The following is a 21,428-nucleotide window of genomic DNA, read 5'->3' on the forward strand; positions in this document are numbered from 1 at the left end:
CATTAGTCAACTTCCAGTGAAGACCATAAAACATCCCCCCGCCTTATAAATTGGCTGAACCAGGGGGGCTATTCCTGATATTTTATGGGATTTTGGTTTGTATTTTTCTTTCCCCATTGTGCTGGTTAGTTTTGGCTGTCGACTTGAGTTGACAATCTCGAACAGGTTGGCCGGTGGTTTATCTTGATTGTTACTTAATGTGGGAAGACCCAGCTCATTGTGACACCTTTCCCTAGGTGTGGCAGCAGCCCTGAAGAGTATGAGCGAGGAGAGAGCTCGCTTAGAGCAAGGGAAAGTGCATTTGTGCTCTGCTTGCGCTTGACTGCAGATGTGATGTGACTGGCTTCTCGAGTTCCTGGCTTCTCGAGTTCCTGGCTTCTCGAGTTCCTGTCTTGACTTCCACAAAACAGTGGACTGTGTCTTGTCATTGTAAGCCAGACAAACCCTTTCCTCTCCAAAGTGGTTCTGAGTCAGGGTATTTTATCACAGCAACAGAAACGAAACTAGAACACACATCTTCCATAAATTTTCCAAATACTTCTTGCTCTTTCTTTGGTCAGATCCCAATGTTGGCCTTTCTTGTCTTCTGTCCCCTGCCACCTAAAGCCCCAGCCAGAAGCCAGTAGGCTGAGAAGGTCTTAGACTGCGTGTCTAATTCAGTATGTCCTGTGTGGTGCAGAAATAAAACAGAACTGGGGTTAAATTGCCTTCTAAAGGTATGAGCTCCATGTAGTCATGAGGAGGACAGGGACAGTAGTACCAGCTCCCACAGAGGGTTATTGAATGGATTAAATAGGATTCTGCTGGCAACCTGCCTGGTTCACAGTAGACACTTGGCAAATGACACTCATTGGGGAACTATGAGAAGCATGGAAGAGATTAGTAAGGCCTAGTCCAGCTTCCCCTTCCAGCCCCTCCCCACCCCCAGCTTACAATGGGAGGTAGAGAAGAGACATGTGATGTGAGCAAAACAACACTATGATTTCAACCATTTTTAACTTCGTTCTGTGATCCTTGGGATTTAGCCTAGGCCCTCACACATACTGGGAAAGCACTGTGCCAGTGAGCAACATATCCCTGCTCTTCAATTTAAGTCTTAAATCTAGCTTAACTGCTGTCTTAATTAGGGTTTCTATTGCTGGGAAGAGACACCATGACCACAGCAACTCTTACAAAGGAAAACATTTAATTGAGGCTGGCTTAGATTTTCCTTATCATCATGGCAGGGAGCATGGCGGCATGCAAGCAGACGTGCTGTTGGCTACGTCTTGACATGCAGGCAACAGGAAATGGTCCAAGACACTGGGTAGTATGTTGAGAATATATGATATTTCAAAGCCCACCTCCACCATGATATACTTCTTCCAACAAGGCCACACTTACTCCACAAGAACATACCTCCGAATAGTACGACACCCTTTGGGGGCCATTTTCTTTCAAACCACCACAACTACCAAGTTAAAATCAAGGGCAATGTGGAGCTTGCTTACTCGGCCATGTAATTCCAGCACTAAAAGGGTGGAGACAGCTCAAGGCTAGCCTGGGCTCTATAGCTAGACCCTGTTTAAAAAAAAAAAATCCACCGGGCGGTGGTGGCGCACGCCTTTAATCCCAGCACTCGGGAGGCAGAGCCAGGTGGATCTCTGTGAGTTCGAGGCCATCCTGGTCTACAGAGTGAGTTCCAGGAAAGGCGCAAAGCTACACAGAGAAACCCTGTCTCAAAAAACCAAAAAAAAAAAAAAAAAAAAAAAAATCCAAGGACTCAGGGACATAATAGTTTTTATTGAAGATGCCCAATTTTATAATTTATTATAGAAAAGTTATCTAAGCAATAACACTGAATTTGGGGGGAAAAAAAAACCTCCAAGAGAAAGTGTTCAGAGAAAATAACTCAGCTGAAGCTGACCCGTTCAGATTACTCACCCACTTTCCAAAAGAAGCAGAAAGCTGGTAATGTCATCTCTCCCCTAGCCCCAGTGACAATGGAGTTCCAGGGTCCCAGAAGATAACAAAAGTTCTTGTTTCTCTCAAACAATAAGTAAACAAACTCCCCAAACTTGAGGGACTTCTGTGGAAGAAGGGATAAGAAGAATTTTACCTAATTAATCAAATTTCCAGATATCTTCTATCTATTCGACATAAAATATAGAAACAAAAATGCCTGGATATCCCTCCTAGTGATAAGGAGATGTAACTCGCTGGAAAGTGTCTTCACAGCAAGCAAAGTCCTTTTCAGAGGATCAGCTACATGCATGGGTGCTGCATGTGGAATCATTCTCTGATTTGGGGTGGGTGGGGGGCTCAAACGGGTGAACTATTATTTTACCACAAACTTGCTTCACTTTTTTGCTGCTCTTCAGCCCTGATCATATCTAATTCCGATGTTAGTAAATTTCACTTTAAGTCATAAAGAGAACACATTCCAGTTACCGCTAGAGATATTTCATCAGCCTTCCTGTTAGTGTGAGTCATGGCAGAGAATCCAGTGCTTGCAAGAAGAAACCACAATCCACTAATGAGCACCCTAAATCTCTGTGCCCAGCACAATCGGCAGTACATTTCATTACAAATTCTTCTTTTAGTGCCTTCTATGTCCCTGCACTGCCCTGGTTTTATGGGTAGTTTAAAAAAAAAAAAAGTAAGTACAGGATGTAATGACTGACCCTGAAGTGTTTAACACCGTTTTCTTTATAAAGAAATCAGCATTCTTTTGATAAGACTTCTGATGGTGAGACTTTAGGGGGTGAGGGAAAACAATCCAAAATAGCTCAGCTTTCATTTGCCTTTAGAACAAAGATAAATGACATTAGCATTAATAGTCAAGTTTCATCAGCTATCAGCCTGCCTCTTAATTTGCTTGACCACAGGCAATCTAGTCTCTCAGAACCCTCTCCTTCAAAGCTGTTTCCTGGAGCCTTCAAAAGTGCCTATGAATACCCATTAAAGGAGCCACAGATGTGAGATTCTGGACCCACTTGGTCCAGCCTCAAAGTGTGAAGTACTTAGAACAGATAGTCTTTCCATTTGCAGCTTTATTAAGCACTAACAGTACATCCAGGGGTCACACCATTCTGTTGGTAATGAATATTCATTCTTCCCACAATGACTTTGAAACACAAGAGATGTGCTGTTTGGTCCAGATCCAAGCCTCTTGTTCTAGGGGCTCCCTGGCCTCCTTGCAAATCAGTGCCTGACTGTAAATAGTCACACAGAGGCTTAATACTACTTATAAATGCTTGGCCTATTGCTCAGGCTTATTACTAGCTAGCTCTTGCATTTAAATTAACCCATTTCTATTAATCTAAGTATTTCCACATGGCTGTGGCATTACCAGTCTGCTGGCATGTTGTTCCTTGGGTGGCTGGATGGAGTCTCCCAGACTCTAACTCTGCCCTTCTTCTCCTGTCTCTCTGTTTGGATTTCCCACCTGGCTCTATCCTGCCTTGCCATAGTCCAAAGCAGTTTTATTTATCAACCGAAGAGAGCAACACATATTCACAATGCACAGGACATCACACATCACCTGACTGTCTCATCAGACTTGTTAAAAGACGGATAAATATTATGGTGTCGGGGGTGGGGCATTCTTAGAACAAACTAGTAATTTATCTTGTCAGTTTCCCAATCAAGGGTGATATATATGATAAGTAATCTCCTTAATGTGACTTCACAAAAAAATTCATATTGTCTAAAAAAATAAATAAATGTATTGCATGCAACTTTTGTTTTTTTGTTTTTAGAGACAGGGTTTCTCTGTGTAGCAGAGCCCTGGCTATCCTGGAACTTGCTTTGTAGACCAGGCTTGCTGTGATCTCACAGAGATCTGCTTGCCTCTGCCTTGGGAGTGAGGATTAAAGGTATGCCCCACTACTTTTCATAGGTCAAAAAGCTTATAATATTTGATGTCAGATTATTGTGTGCCTAGGGCTAGAAGCAAGCAGCAGTAGAGTGGAAATGATCTCCTTGAGGGATCTTAGCATCTCTGTGTAGCAATTTGGTCACAATTCAGTTTCCAAAGTGATGATACCTGAGAAGTTGGAATGTGAGACCTTAATGTTTCTTGAGCAGTTTCATTGTGCCAAGCATTTTGCTGTGGAGTTCACATGCCTGTCTCCCATGATCCCATTGGGCTTTACTGTAGGTAGTATCATGACATTCACCCCGGAGACAGGAAATCTGAGATTAAGGAAGTGTGCCAAGACCTTTAGCCATAAGGTGCTACTATACAAGCATCAGGCTCCAGGCTTCCTGCCTCCTTGTGGGCATCAGTCTGGAGCTTGGATTTTGCCACGTTTGATAACTTCTGTTCCTGGAAGATCATTTATGCATTCCCCCTTCTAAAACAGGGGTGTGCAACCTACTTCTCAGGAAATGGAGAGGAGTTTCTGACATAACCATTGCAAGGCCCCGGAAGCAATCCTATCATTCTGCAGAATCCAGTTGTGGGATGTGGGTAGTGTGAAGAGGGCCAGCATTGTCACCAGGTGTGGTGACCATGTGGTTTAGGACATAAAAAGAATGGAACACTGCAATGGTATCACTGACTCCTGAAAAAGGAAGTTTCTACCTAGTGGATTTAGTTAAATTCCTACACAAGCCATTTTTTTAAACCTTTGTTTAAAATTACCCAAGTTGAGAAACAAGAATGGTTCATTTTCTATTATTCATTCATTCATTCTTTGTTGTTGTTGCTGTTTGTTTTTGTTTTTATGAGACAGGTTTTCTCTGTGTAGCTTTGGAGCCTGTCCTGGAACTCGCTTTGTAAACCAGGCTGGCCTTGAACTCACAGAGATCCACCTACTTCTGCGTCTCAAGTGCTGGATTAAAGGTGTGTGCCATCACTGCCTAGCCTGTTTTTCACTCTTTTGCATTAAATTTGTCTCAGCAACCAAAACTGTTTTTTTGTTTTTTTACATCGTAGCTCTTATCTTATCATACCACAATCTCTCAGAATATGTTTTACTCTGATTCTTGGAGATAGTCATCTGTCTTTTAATATTTCGCAAAAGCAGTTTTGCTCAACATGATTCCATGAACAAGAACTCAATCTGAAAAGAAATCTGTCTAAGCTCTAATCTCATGACCATCTCTGCCTGTCCTAATTCCTCAGTATTTGGGCAAAATCCTCAGAAAACACTTGATTTACATAATCCACAGGTGCTACCACTCAGCAGTTACACCCTTGTTGGCTCCAATATGAAGTTTTCTTTGAAGAACATAATGGAATCTAGTTTCTAAAGTAAACTGCCACATCCACCTCTTTGCTTATCCATCTCTTCATGTTGATTTGAGGGAAACCTTTTTTTTTTTTTTGAGATGGTACCTGAGATGCCAAAAGTACAGGGGCTGTGAGAGTCAGTGGGTAGGGTACCAATAGCTTTCATTAATAACACTACAGTGAAATGATAAAACATCAGTGCACTCTACAAGGTTCCGTCCCTGATAGAAAGAAAAGAGAGGAGGTCTTGGGTAGAAAGATAAAATCAAATCTGATTGATTTTCTAAAAGCAGCAGTTGGAAATCAAAAACTCATGTCTAAATTCACCAGAAACCTTGGGAAGTCTGCCATACAGACAGATCCCATAAGTAAATACTTGGTAGACATTTCAGCTCAGTGGGTCTGGGGTAAGGCTTTCACATCCGCACGTCCTTGAACGTTAATTTTAATGATGGGTAGCAAACATAAGGAAAAAGTGTAAACGCATAACGAAACAGCATCAAGACTCTCCACAGGTGACACACACACAGGAAACTGATCAGACCAAGATAGGGCAAAGCATCCAGAAAGCCTTTTCGTTTTTAAATCCAAATGCTGCCCTCTTCCCCGGGTGCCAACATCGTGGGTGCCAATGGCCTAACCTGGGGTTTGTGTTTGTGAAATTACATATTAATAGAATTATACAATTTCTACTTCTCTGTTTCTGCTTTCTTTGCTCACTATGTGTGTGTGAAGTCTATTTTGCCATTACATCAGTGGCTTATTCATTCCTGTCGCTAAGCCGGTGATAAACACTTGGGTTATATACAGCTAGGGTGGTTTTTTTTCTTGATATTGAATCTGATGCCACTGAACTAAAGTGATTTGAAAGTAGTTGCCATGTTACCTTTCTTCCTACTGCTCCCACACATCAAACAGTGTCTTACACAGGTAGGAGATCGACAGATATCTGCTGGATTGGGTCCAGATTAAACTTTCTACCTATATTAGCAGATGAAGGACAGCGAAACTGTCACTGTATTTCCCATTACCTTGCAATAATACAGAATGGTACCTCAAACAAGATGATGAAAAGGAAAACATTGGCTCATCCCAAACAGTCATCTCTTCTCCCTTCACAGAGACCACTCCCCAGACAGCCTCAGGTCTATCCAGGGAAAAAAAATCCCTTAGGTCACAGGCTGGCATAACTACAGACACACTTGGTCAATTTAACAAGCGTTTACTGAGGAGCCTATTGAGTTTGAATACTGTTTTAATGGTTACAATAATTACAACCAGTTCCCAAAGAAAACTAGGCGATAACCTTCAGAGCCGGACTCTTCAGAGTCCACTCTTTCAGCACATCTGCTCAGTGACCCCAGACAGAACCCCCTCAGTGGAGGAGACAGATTCCTCAGGGATAAATTCATGTTGGTCCAAATTCACAAGTTCCAATACTCAGAGTTGATGATAGCAATGTTTCTGATCCTCCTGCCTCTCCCTCCTGAGCGATTACAGGCACGGGCCACCATGCCCAGTTTCACTCTGTGCTGGGGATCTGGGAATGGAACCCAGGGATTCCTTTAAGCTGTGAGCCTCTTCATTAGCCCAGAAGTGGAAGATTTTTTTTTCTCAAATGAACCTTACATTATGCAGTTTTAATCCCAAGTCCAGTGACAATCAGGTTCCGTATAATAATGAACTATTTTTTTCCAAAGGAGGTATATTACAGTCATAAACTAAACTGCCCATAGTGTTTTTTTTAAAATCATCATGTACAAATGTCTAAAGAGCAAGACAGTAGATAGCTTGTAATGCCACTACTTACAGTCTGCCACAGAGCTGAAACCCAGGAGAAAATACCAGAGCAGCCCCTGGCTCTTCCTCAGGCTCCACCTGAGCAAACTCATGGAGGTGGGGTGTTGTCTGCCCAGCTTCCAGGAGAGTTCCAGCCCATGTGGTGAAGCACAGGATGCTTCACACACCCTAATAAGGAAATGACAGCATGTTCCTTGTGCTGCAACTGGAAAGATGAAGAGATATTATCCTCCAAGGTTGACCTTTTTTTTTTTTTCCCTCCATTTTTCCTTGAAAACTGCCCTTGGTGCTGATAAGACTGAATTTCTCTGAGATGGAACACAATTTGAGGTAACAAATAGTGGACATGTTCAAAGCTTCATTCTTGTGGTCAGTAATCCCAACCTTTTCTTCCCATTGGGGAGCAACTCATGATTTCCGGCTGCTCATGAATCTACTGGGAAGTAGCAGATTTGGGGATTCCAGCTCTACCATTCCAATTTTCTCTGTAGCAAAAAAAAAAAAAAAAAAAAAAAAAAAATTCATTTATAACTAGTTTCAGAAATGGGCAGGTCTCTCTTTCCTTCACATCTTTGGTAGTGATAACATGCCAAAATAAACACTGAGAATTACTGCAGAGCCAAGATTTGTGGAGTGTCCAGTATTACACAAATAAATATGATGTTACACAAACTATTTCCCCAAGATTTTAACTATACGTTGGATTCATGTATATATGCGCATATATGTTTCTGCATGCATGTGCAACTCCATGCAAGCCTTGAAGGTTAACCACATTTATTACCTGCTGTGAAACATTGGGAGCGAAGGGCACAGCCATCTGCCAGGTGATTGAAAGCTCCTGTCTAGTGTAAATCTTTTCTTTTAATTTTTACTGGGGTGGGTTGCATGTGCTGTGGTGTGTATGTGGAAGTCGGAGGACAACTTGAGGGATTTAGTTCTCTCCTCATGACTCCTGGAGATGGAACTCAGGTCACTGGACTCAGCAGCAATCACTTTTAACTGCTGAGCCCTCTTCCATATCTGCTTCTGTCTATTTAGATTAAATTCTCTTGGTTTTCAAGTATGGAATATATACACTTTGAAGTCCAGAGAATAAAACCATATATATATATATATATATAATGTGTAGCATATATACTATATATAGCATATATAGTATATATAACATATATGTGTTATAACCATACATATATAAAACCATATATATATAGCAAGACTGGAAAGGCACCTAGATAAGCTGAAGGGGTCCTAGGGGGCAAATGAACAGCAACATTATAAAGAGACAAAGAAAAGACAGAGGAGTTGGCTTCTCTCCTCTCCCTCCCCAGTAAGTGGAGAGAAACCCCTGTTGACAGCACTGTGTAGTCCTTCAGAGTTTATCACACCCTCCGTACATTTAGTAACTTATTGGGCTATCTCAGCACCCCTGGAGAAGAAACACCAGGTATGAATTAATTAAGTTTTCTAATTAAGTTTTCAGGCCTTGGGGTCATACTACAAGGATTCAAACCTTGACTACCTCAATCACTTCCTGCTTGTATGATCCCCTTTGAGGATAGGGTCTTTTTGAGACAGGGTCTCAGTCTGTAGCTCTGGTTGGCATGGAACTCACAGAAGTCCTCCTGCTTCAGCCTCTCAGCTGCTGGGATTACACGAACCACCACACCTTGCTACGGTGTGACCATAAGTCATTAACTTCTCTGTGCTTCATCTTTATTATTCATAAAACAGGCATGATAATAAGACTCCCTACCTCACAGAATTGCTGCCAAGAGAAAAATGAGGTGACCCAAGGCCTTGATAACCAGCCTACCACATAATAATTCTTAAGATGTTAGATGCTAGTTGTGCTCGGCATTTGCTGATATGGTTTCTCTATGTGGTACCATACCATATGTTATGGTTTAAGCCTGGAATGTTCTCCACAGGCTCAGGCTCATGTCTTCAGCACATAAGCTTCTGATGCTATTTTGAAGATCGTGGGGCCTTTAGGGGAGGGGTCTGGCTGGTAGTAGATCACTAGCAAAGTCCTTTGAAGTTTACATCCAAAATCTCCACTTCCTGGTTCATCATGGTCCAGACAGCTTCACAGTGTCACCCTCTTGATGTTCCAGATGAAGCTGCAGTGCCTGTCTTCCCTAGAAGAGTGACTGAAATCTGTCTGAAACCATGAGCTCAAAGAAACCTTTCCTCTGAAAAGTTCTTCCTGTTGGGTATTTGCTCACAGCAAAAGTAACTGATGACTTATCATGAGAAGTTCTATGCCCCTAAGGGTATGTGTTCACCCATATCTCCTTTAAGGTCTTGAGTTCTATACATTTCAATCTTTTGGGTACCACCTGAATTCTGTTTGAGAATGTGGATAAGGAGGGGATCTAACCTTTTTTTTTTTTTTACAAATGACGTAATACACAATCTGGAACCTCAGTGTGTTTATTATGTACAATAGAGCAGGAAGAGATAGCTAGTCTCTGTAGGCAAGCGGTCTGGGCTATAAACACCTGGGAGGAGGAAACAGGAGTGGCTAGTTTTTGCATACATTGGTCAACTGTTTGCAAACATCCATACTTAGAACAGAGAAAGGTATTGCCATTCTGAGCCTGACTGGAGGAGGTCTTTGACACTTCCATTGGCCTGAGGCATTGGTGTTTGACATGGCCATGTCCATGTGTCAACAATGGACATTCATTCATGGCTTCTTCATCTAACACACACACACACACACACACACACACACACACACACACACACACACACACACACACCAAGGCTTCCACAGGGTCAGGCTCATCTGTCACCACTGGTTTCCACTCCATATTTCATCCCACTGGACTGTCCTCAGGAGCAATAGCCTTCGTGCATCTATCATCTATGTCATTTATGACAGCAAGGCCTTCTTCTAGAATTTCTCATCAGGCCTTGTCCAAGGCTGTTTCTGAGATGGGTCCTTCTTTCCTCTATTCTTCTGAACTATGTCTGTGGCTGTTTATTTAGCTCTTTTCTTCATCATAAGATCTGCTTGTAAATTGTCTGTCTTATTCACTGTTCTATTGCTGTGCAGAGATACCATGACTATGGCAAATCTTATAATGGAAAGCATTTAACTGGGGCTTGCTTACAGTTTCAGAAGTTTAGTCCATTTTTGTCATGGAAGGGAACATTGTTGCATGGAGGCAGACATGGTGCTGTGTAGCTGAGAGCTCTATGCCCAGATCCACAGGCAGTGAGAAGAGAGAGTCATTGAGTCTGGCTTTGGCTTCTGAAACCTCAAGACCCACCCCTAGTGACGCACTTCCTCCAACAAGGCCACACCTCCTAATCCTTCTAATTAGTACTACTCCCTGATGACTAAGCATTCAAACCTATGAGCCTATGGGGGCCATTCTTATTCAAACCACAAACCACCACATAGACCACGAACATGTCTCTCAATGTATGAAAATGTTTTACTGCTGTTTTTTGTTTTTTTTGTTTTTTTTATTTCTAAGGAGCCTGTTGTGGGCTGCAAAAGTTCAACCCATCACTGTGAATCTTCACAAGATTTCTTTTTCTTCTTTAGGACCTTTCCTTCTTGTGCTAACTCTTCAGCTCCCTGTTCACCAAGCAATAGGATAATTTCCACTCTATTTGCAGTCTGATGGGACTGCCATCGTATGTGTGGTCCATCACTGATGAAGATGTCACTATATGGTGTCTGGTTGTACCTACACCTGTGCACCCAAGCCCCTATTGCAAAAGAACATCACCACCACTCTAGAACATTCCCTTAGTCCAGGTTCTTCACATCAATAACTTCACTCCATAACTCCCCAGTCATCCACTGTTGTGGTTTTTTTCACTACAGACTGGTTTTGCTTATTCTAAATTTCATTTGAAATGGATGGCAATGCTTGCTCTCCTGGGGGGCTGTTCATGCTTGAGTTGTTTATGTTGGCACATGCCCAGTAGCCCATTCTTTTACATTGCTGAGTAAATGTGCATTCTGGGTGGGACTATTACTATTCCAGTTTTCTGTTTGTGATACCTCCTGTGGTGGTTTGAATGACAATAGCCCCCATAGGCTTGTAGGGGTGTGGCCCAGGTGGAGTAGGTACTTGTTGGAGGAAGTGTATCATTGGGGGTGAGCTTTGAGGTTTTAGAAGCTCAAGCCAGGTGCAGTTAACTCTCTCTTCCTGCTGCCTGCCTATCCAGATGTAGAACTCTCAGCTCCTTCTCCAGCACCATGTCTGCCTGTGCCATGCTGCCATGCTTCCAGGCCATGGTGATAATGAAATTATCTGGAACTGAAAGTCAGCCCCAATTAAATGTTTTCCTTTATAAGAGTTTCCACAGTCATGGTGTCTCTTCACAGCGATAGAACATTGACTAAGACATCCCCTCCCCAGCACTTCCCATTTTTTTTTTGTTAGTAAGATTTCTAGTAAGTTTGTATTTAGGCCACTGTTTTTTTCTGAAATTTCCATTTTGTTCTAATATAGTACTTCTGTTTTCTGCTAACTGTCTTCTATTCTTTTAGGATGAGTATTTGCTCCTTTATCTTCATAACTGTGAGAAGATAAAATCTTTATCTTTAAAATCTTTACTAACCCAACATCTGAGTCATTTCTGATGTTGGTTTCCATTTCCCTCAGACTCTTCTCTTGAATATAAAGTCACATTTTTCAATGTGAACATTTTGCCTGAACATTTTGGATTCCATGCTAGTCAGATGTGCTGAGACAAAATACCTAACATCCACACATTAAAGAGAAATGGTTTTCTTGGGCTCGGTCCCAGAGATTCCAACCCATCATGGCCTGGAAGACATGGCAGCTGAGATGCCGAGAGAAGAAGAGGGTGTCCTCTCTCCCTGTCATAACATCTGAGCCCCCAGACTACAGGCATGGCACTGACCACATTCAGGGAGGTCTTCCCTTCTGGAGATGCCCTCACTGATGCCCAGAGGTGTGCTTTACTGCTCTCCCAGGCACTTCTCAATCCAATCGACAATCAAGATGGTTAGTTATCACATATTCTACGTGGGCACTGTGAACAATACACTGTAGTGGCTGCTGTTATGTTCCTCTCCAGAGTGCTAGTTTTCTGTTTATTTATTTCATTGTGTAACAATACTTCAGCTGAGCTCGGAATCTAAACTGTCTCTCTTGCCTTGGTGACTGATGAAGATTTTGTTAAGTGCTTCGCGACTTATCTGGGCAGCTTGCAGTCTGCCTCAGATAAAGGCGTTAACCAGTTAGTGTGCTGAATACACGGGTTCAAAGCTCAGGAGAGATATTTGAACTAGATATGCAAGATTACGAAGAAGCAACATAAAGGTGGTAGATATGTCTGTCCATTAGCATGGGTAAAACCACTCAAGGACAAAGTGAGAAGAAAGGAGAAAGTGTTTGTTTTCTGTGGCTATCCTAACAAAGTACCATAGACTGGGTGATTCAAAGGACAGAAACTAACTTCCTCAGGATTCTGGAGGCTAGAAATCTAAGACCAAGATGTCAGGAGGGTTGGTCTCTTCTGAGGACTCTCTGTTTGGCTTGTAGAAGGTGGCCTTCTGCATCCTTCCATGGTCTTCCCTCTGCATGCAGCTGTGAATGGAGTTTCTCATCTCAAAGGACACAGTCATTTTAGACCAAGACACCCCCCCACACACACACACATCAGTCATCTCATTTCAACCTAATTCACATTTTAAAGATCCTACCCTCAAATACAGTCACATCTGAGATTCTAGGGTTTAAGATGTCAGTGTGTTATGGGAGCAGAGGCTGGGTGGGAGTTGGGGAGGGGTAACATGGTACAGTGCAGCCACAACAAGCAAGTGAGAGTGTTCAGTGAGTAAAAGCACACGGCATACGCCTGACAACCTGAGTTCTGTCACCAGAACCCGTGTTAGAGGGAGAGAAAGAAACAACTTCCAGCCAGGCAGTGGTGGCACACACCTTTAATCCCAGCACTCGGGAGGCAGAGGCAGGCGGAACTCTGTGAGTTCAAGGCCAGCCTGGTCTATGGAGTGAGTTCCCTGGACAGCCAGGGCTACACAGAGAAACCTGGCGGGGTGGGGGCGGACAACTTCCAAAAGTTGTCCTCTGACTTCTACATGCAAGCTGTGGTCTCTGCATAAATGCGCGCGTGTGCGCGCGCGCACACACACACACACACACACACACACACACACACACACACACACAAATAGATTCAATAAATACAATAAATAAATCAATAGATACCCAAACAACTCTAGCAGCTGGGTGTCAGGAAGTGAAAGAAAAGCCACTGAAAAAGACTTGAAAATGTGCCATAGAAATCTGAAGACAATCAGGAAACTGTTCCAGGACTAGTTTTCAAGGCATCATAGTCAACAGTGCCAAGCGCTACTGTGAGAGTAAACACACAGTGAGGCTGAAAGCTATCCAGGAGACCTAGTGCAAGGAAGAACATCATGATCTTGATGAGAATGGTTCTGGTGCCATGATGGAAATAAAAATCTGGCTGAGACAGACCGAGCAGCAAGAGAGAAAGAACTCCAGACTCTGAACACTGGGGTTGGAAACTGAGAAAACAGAATAGGAACTATGTCAAGCACTGTGGTGGCATTCGTCCTAGTTCATCATCTCATTAAACCTTCACTTAAAAAATGCCTTGTAGCTTCCCTTACTGAGTGGTGCTCATGAGCTGTGTTTAATATTTGTTGGGAGCCTAATGTCAGATACTGTCTTGAGAGCTAGCGACACATCTGTGAACAAAACAAGTAACTGTGCTCTGGGGGAACTTAGACCACCGTGGGAACAAAAGACCACAAGCGTCAAGCCTAACAGTAAAATATATTGTGATTACAAAAATAAGCTGTGAAATTATTCGGTGTGTTTGGAGGTGTAAGTACTGTGGAAAAAGAAAAGAAAGAGAGCAGGAATCTAAGAAATGGGCAAAGAAGGGAATTGAAGTACTCGGTAGCAAATATTTGCGCTTAAAGGATAAAAAATACAGTATTCTACATTAGAATAACAATAATAAGATAAAACTTTAAAAGTTCAAATGCATGGGAAAACGCACCATGTTCATGGAAGATTCAATATTTTTAATATGTCAGTCCTCTTCAAAGTTAACAATAGATTCATTCTAATCAAATGAAAACTGTGGCAATCTAGTTTTCGCAAAAGCTGATAATCCAATTTTAAAATGTATATGCAAGTGCAAAAACTCCGGAAAAGCCAATGCAATTACGAAGAGAAAATATACAACACACAAATAGGTCCACTTGTCAGTTCCCTAGTGGGAAAGCAAGATCTACATCCCTGCTTCCCTTTTACCAAAATAGCTTTCCAACCGTGAAAGAATCAAGAGAATAGCCAGGTTATGTCAAATACTTTACAGAAGATGCAAACTGACTAAACATATGTTAATGTTTGGTCATGTTCTCCATAGCAGAGGACAAAGCCAAACATTAAGGAAATTCTTGATCTCAGAAGAAAACAGTTAGCCTGCTGGAAATTTATGTTCATTTCTGCTTGCCTCAGTATTTTCCAAAATATATTACTCGGGAGAAGGGTCTCATGAAAAGGAAAGACGTGGGAAGAAAGTGGAGACTGTTAAGTAAAAGCAGAGATTGTAAGTACCCAAAAAATGGTAGTTCTATGTATGGGACTCTTTGTAAAAACAACTAATATGAATAATGAAACATGAAACTAATATAATAATGAATAATGAAACAACAGAATTTCCAAACTATCTCAGGACAATGGGGAAATGTAAGTGTGTGTGTGTGTGTGTTTGTGTGTGTGTGTGTGTGTGTGTGTGTGTGTGTGTGTGTGTGTCCGTGTCTTTATATTCTGATTCAAGAGGGGAAAAAGTTAGTCCTTATGCCTAGGGGGGAAAACCTTGTTTTTTCAGTGACACAAAGCATCTTTTTAATCAAAAGAACTCAGGGCAAGAAGCCAGGGATAGTCTCCCTCACAACTGTCTGTTGTGGTCATGGGTAAGGACCACTTTAATCTTTTAAATTTGATTTCTTTCTTCCAGCTGCAATAGCAGAAACCCCCTGGTCAGAGTTCCCTGTGGTGGGAGCCAAATATAAACGTGTCTTAATAACACAGAGTTCAACGGAATTTCAAATACCAAATGGAAATTCCCACACTGTCCGCTTAGAAATTCCCTCCAATTTTCCAGCTTCTTGCTCTTTAAGTATCGACCACGGTTTGGTTTAGGTGTCCCTAAGGGCAGAGTGTGAAAGGCACACACTTTTCAGGGCAGGAGTCCAGGAGAGGAAGTGAGGTAAAGCCATCAGGGATGGAGCCAGTTACAAAGTCACGGGGAAGGGTCTGTTCTGCAGGCCGGCCTGTGGCTGCACTCACTCAAAAGCTCCCTATTAATCAGGCCTACAGGAACAGCTGTAAGGAAAGAGCAGTAAAAATCTGAAATAATCTAGGTGATTCATTCTGGGGGAAAGAACAAACAACAGAGGGAGGGTTGCTAAAAACTTGATGGGGTATTCCTGCCTCAAATACCTTTCATCACATTTTGGCGTTTCTCCTTCCACCCTGTCATAGGGAATTCTAACTAGAAATTGTCTTAACCCAGTGGTCCTCAACCTTCCTAATGCTGAGCCCTTTAGTACAACTCCTCATGCTGCAGTGACCCCCAACCATAAGGTCATTTGTTGCCACTTCATAACTGTAATTTTGCTACTGTTATGAATCATAATGTAAATATCTGTGTTTTCCGGTGGTTTTAGGTGACCCCTGTGAAAGGGTCATTCAACCCCCAAAGAAGTCGCGACCCACAGATTGAAAACTGCTGTCTTCGACTAATCTGACTTGAAAAAAAGTGGAGATGACTCTAGGTAGGTTAATGGAGCTATTAAATATCCATCGGCAGCCAGAGCTCACTCAACTGGGTCATTTTGTTCTGGGATTGAAACTATTTGTAGCTAGTATTGAAACTGTGATTGGCAGAATAAGGAAGACAAGGAGTATGGAGTCAGGGTTGTACCTGTGGAAACTGGTGCCACAGATTGCGACACTCAATCCACGAAACAAGACTTGGAGTCTACAACATCAATTTTCAGCCGTGGAGGCTAGGGGCCCAATGAGCATCTGATAAGCTCTAAGGTCCCTAGAGCAGTGGTTTTCAACCTGTGAGGGGTCACATATCAGATATCCTGCATATCAAATATTTACAGTGTAATTCATAACAGTAGCAAAATTATAGTTACAAAGTAGCAATGAAATAATTTTATGGCTGGAGTCACCACAACACAAGGAACCGTATTGAAGAGTCACAGCATTAGGAAGGCTGAGAAGTGATGGTCTAGAGTGTCTTCGCTGCTGAATTTTTATGAGAGGCAATTGCATGTAAAGGTGCTATACAGTCATTAAACCATGTTGACAAGGAAATAGAACGTTTTGTTTACTAGGTCACCAGGGAGAACAAAGACCAGGAAGCATGAATAGACAAATATATGGGGACCGAACAAGGCTACACATCTTAAGAAATAATACATTACTGAACCCTTGAGGTACAAATGTCTGTTGTATAGATCATTTCTTTCTGCCCTTAATGTGCCAACAGTCAGAATGCTCTTAGATATAGCATGTGTTTCTTTTTCAGACAGGCTGTTAGCAACATTTCCCCGTTTCTGTCTCTGTAACAAAGTTAACATGACTAATTTGGGAACCAGTCCTTCCTGTGTATCTAGCCATCTCCATCCCTCTTGACAGACTGCACAAAAGGAAACTGTACAGACAACAGTCTTTAAATGAAGCAAGTTCAATGCATGAATTTTAAAAGATTTAGGGGGATTGATGAATGCCACTCCTTCAGCTAATCTTTCCTACAGTTGTTCATTTTCCAACATAAGGGCTTAGCTGCTGCTGCCATAGCCAAGCCCTGGGAGTGTAACTTCAGTACATCCAATGATGCATCATGAAAGCGATCTAATCCTAACAGATGATTTTTAATCCCAGCTATTCGTGTTCTGACTCATTACATAGAACTTGGGGAACACAATATGGGTTATATTAAAATAGCCTCTCAGGTGTTGTGACTGACCCAAGGCCTGTATTTGTTCTCCCAACCAAATAACAGAATCCCTCAGTAGTTGGGTCTCACTGAGAATCTCTTGAGTCATGTGAAGTTTCTAAGGTATCAGTAAAGTTCTTTTAAAATTCTTAGATAAAGGAAGCTGTTTTTCACCTCCTGGTACAAGGTCATAGTGGCTGATGTAGCAATAAATACCAGCTAAGATCACAATTCCAGCCATTAACCACCATGTAAACCAATGGTTGTGACCCCTGTGGGGAGTTGAACAACCTTTTCACGGGGGTTGCATCTCAGCTGTCCTGCATAGCAGCTATTTACATTACGATTCATAACAGTAGCAAAATTACAGTTATGAACTAGCAATGAAATAATTGTGTGGTTGGGGGGCTCACCACAGCATGAGGAGCTGTGTTACATGGTCACACCATTAGGAAGGTTGAGAACCACTGATTTAAACCTTTTGGTGTATCTCTGTAGATGACTTATCATTTCATGCATGAAGGCCACAGTTGGAGTCTCTTGCTAAGGCTCCTTAAGATGACAAGAACCAAAGTAACTACTGGTCTTTTAAGAATCATAAACACACTGGGTGGTGGTAGCGCACACCTTTAATCCCAGTACTCGGGAAGCAGAGCCAGACAGATCTCTGTGAGTTCAAGGTCAGCCTGGTCTACAGAGTGAGATCCAGGACAGGTACCAAAACTACATAGAGAAAAAAAAAATCATAACCACACTCTCTGGGAACCCATAGGTCACTCCAGGCAGGGAAGCAGGTAGGCTAACTCCAGATCTTCGCTTCTCCCTGCATTCTCCCAAATCCAATACCCCAGTCTCACCCCCAGCTCTGTAGGAACACCTATTGGAGTCTCCCCTCCAGCTCTGACCCCTGTCTCTAACAGATCACATAGATGTCCTCCAACCTTCCTTCCGCCCCTCACTCCATAATTGCGACCTCCAACACCAGCAGGCATGTCCTGGGAACACACAGGCCTTGCAGGCCAGGGAAACACTGAAGCTAACCACAGATTGTCACCTCTCCCTACTCTCTTCCAAATCCAATCCCCCTTTCGCACCCCCCAGCTCTGTAGCAGACCACCTGCTGTGCCCCCTCGCCCCCATCTCCAGTGTATCATTCAGATATTCTCCTTCAAACTTCCTCCCCACTCATCCTATTATCCCAGCCCCCACCTCCAACAGGCTTTCGGTGGGAACCCGACATGCCAGCAAACAGGGAGCACATCTTACCCAGAACCCCACCCCCACCCCACCCCATGGCTACACCTGTCAGGATCCCAGAAGAATCTCCTACCAGGCCACATACAACCACCACAGTCTCCTAAGAATCAGACAGAACAACAGAAAACAAGGGACAAAGTACCCACCCCCAAAAGATACGGCCAAACATTAGCACCTAGAATTACAATCTTCCCAAACGCAAATGCCAGCCTAAGAAACACAATCAATCACTGTGATGTGTCTCCACTGGAGACCAGCAACCCTACCACAGCAGGCCCTCGGTACTGCAGCAAAGCTGAAGTTCAAGACAAAGACCTTAACACAGCCTTTATGGCAATGATAGAGGTCCTTGAAGAGGACGTTTTTGTTAGGGTTACTGTTGCTGTGATGAAAGACCATGGCCAAAAGCAAGTTGATGAGGACAGGTATTTCACTATGCTTCCATATAACAGTTCATCAAAAGTCGTGAGGGCAGGAACTCATGCAGAGGCCATGGCGTGTGCGGCTTACTGGCTTGTTCGCCATGGCTTGCTTGGTCAGTGTTCTTATAGAACCCAGGACCAGCATAACAACGGGTCGAGCCCACCCACATTGGTCATGAATTAAGAAAATGCCTTACAGCTGGATCTTATGGAGGCATTTTCTCAATGGAGGCTCCCTTCTCTCTGATGACTCTAACTTGTGTCAAGCTGACATAAAATTAGCCAGTAGCCAGCACAAAGGAAATGAGTAAGTCCCTTAAAGAAATCTATGAAAGCACAAATAGGAAATAAATAAAAGAATTCAAGGTCTGAATGGAGAAAGCTGAAGGAAACCCAAACTGCAGGAAGTCTGGAAATGAAAAATTTAGGAGCTAGAACAGGAACCACAGAGGCAAGCTTTACCAGCAGAGTTCAAGAGATGGAAGAGAGAATCTCAGATGTTTAGGTTGTGATAGAAGAAATGGGTATCTCAGCCAAAGAAAAACGTTAAAAATTTTAAAACCCTGACTCAAAATATCCAGGAAATTTGGGACACCGGGAAAACGGCAATTCTAAGAATAATAGGAATAGAGGAAGGAAAAGAAACCCTGGTCAAAGGCACAGAAAGTATTTTCTACTAAATCATTGAAGAAATTTTTCCTAACCTAAGGAAGGAGGTGCCCATTAAGGTACAAGAAGTATACAGAACAACATATAGACTGTACCAGAAAAGAAAGTCCCCTCGGCACATAATAATCAAAACACTAAACATACAGAAAAAAGAAAGACTATTAAAAGCTGTAAGAGGAAAAAATAAAATAACATGTAAAGGCAGACTTTTTAGAATAACACCTGACCCCCTAATGGAGGGCCAGAAGGGCCTGGACAGACGTTCCACAGACTCTAAGAGACCACAGATGCCACTCCAGACTACTATACCCACCAAAACCTTCAAACACAATAGAAGGAGAAAAATAAGATAGTCCATGATAAAACCAAATTTAAGCAATATCTGTCTACAAATCCAGCCCTACAGAAGGTGCTGGAAGGAAAGCTCCAAACCAAAGAGGTTAGTCACACCAAAGATGATACAAGGAACAATCAATTCCAGATTTTGAATCCCAAATCGAAAGAAGGAAAACACACACACACACACACACACACACACACACACACACACACACACTGCAACAACAAAATGATAGGAATAAACAAACACTGCTCATTGATATCTTCCAACATTAATGGTCTCAATTCCCCAAGAAAAAGACACAGACTAACAGAACGCATGAGAATACAGGATCCATCCTTCGGCTGTATCAAAGAAACACACCTAAACATCAAGGATAGACATCACCTCATTGTAAAAAGATGGAAAAAGACATTCCAAGAAAATGGACTCCAGAAGCAAGCTGGTGTAGCCATTTTAATACCTGACAAAATAGACTTCAAACCAAAACTAATCAGCCAGCTGTCTCTATCATTTCTTGCAATTTTGGGGGAGTTGCTTGCTTATACATCCTGTTTACTCCGGCAATATTATTTCCTTTTTCAGGTCTTTGATGGAACTGAAGACTAGATAGTTGTAATTATAGTTTTCCTTGATCATGATAAAAGGTAAATTAGATATGAAACTTCGGACTCACAAAAATAGGATAGATGATAGAGTATTTTCTTTAATTTTGCTAAATACAAATAGACTAGATATTGTAACTATAATTCTTGCTTGATAACAGTTTTGTTACATGTAATTTTACTATATTAAAACGAAAACCTTCCTTTTTGATTAGACAGAAAAGGGGAAGAGCTGTGGGATGATCTTTCTGTATGCTGTGAATATGTGTTGCTGTTATTGAAGCTGTGTTGGCCTATGGTAAGCCAGGATAAGAGCCACGCAGGAAATCTAAGAGAGATACAAGGAGGATGAGCAGAGTCAGGGAAGATGCCAGCCCGCTGCCCAAGGGAGCAACAAGATGCCAGGAGACCAGTAACGCCACAGGCACACGGCAACACATAGATTAATATAAATGGGTTAATTTAAGATGAAAGAGCTAGCTAGCAAGAAGCCTGAGCCATAGACCAAGCAGTTTGTAATTAATATTAAGCCTCTGAGTGATTATTTTATAAGCTGCTGTGGGCCAGGTGGGACACAGGAATACTTCTGGCTATACTAAACCATCTTTATTTCTTCCTATCTTAGGGGCATTGGTACCTTAATACTATTACAAGAGATAATAACTTCCACTTGAAACAAGAAATCTCATCCCCATGTATTTACAGACTTCAGCTACATGTGGCCATGCTGATCCTGTATACTCTTCATGATCTCTTTATCTTAATATCGCATAATTTTTTTTAACCTCAGCTGGGGCTCCAAGACAAATCAAAGCAGAGGAGGGTGACCACATAGGCTATTTTCATGGCTAAAGCTAAAAGCAATGATAGCAACATCAGTGCCAGTATCAAGAAAACTAGAAAACTCTTTTATCATTTAAGTAAAGAGTTAAACAGGGTTGTTCCCTTGAAATGTGCTTTGACCACATGATATGATACTTTCCTGTACTTCCAACCCCATGGGTTCCTGTTTCTAAACTTCTTTGGTTCATGGGGACATAAGGCAGTAACAGCAATTGAGTGAGAGAACATCCCTTGTCAACACATTTCTCTTGAAGACATCG

At 42.2% G+C, this 21,428-nt stretch overlaps 1 long non-coding RNA gene across 1 annotated transcript in view; it reads right to left on the bottom strand.

The window, feature by feature from the left end:
- Window positions 1-7,210, bottom strand: part of LOC131908146 (uncharacterized) — a 45,645-nt gene extending 38,435 nt beyond the window's left edge. The window contains exons 1-2 of the long non-coding RNA XR_009378564.1: window positions 7,029-7,210; window positions 1,924-2,068 (exon numbers count right to left, since the gene is read on the bottom strand). This is a non-coding gene — a long non-coding RNA (uncharacterized LOC131908146). The remainder of the gene's footprint in view (window positions 1-1,923; window positions 2,069-7,028) is intronic.
- Between the last annotated feature and the right edge of the window lie 14,218 nt (window positions 7,211-21,428).

This window comes from Peromyscus eremicus, chromosome 1, assembly GCF_949786415.1.
Source record: "Peromyscus eremicus chromosome 1, PerEre_H2_v1, whole genome shotgun sequence".
NCBI lineage: Eukaryota > Metazoa > Chordata > Mammalia > Rodentia > Cricetidae > Peromyscus > Peromyscus eremicus.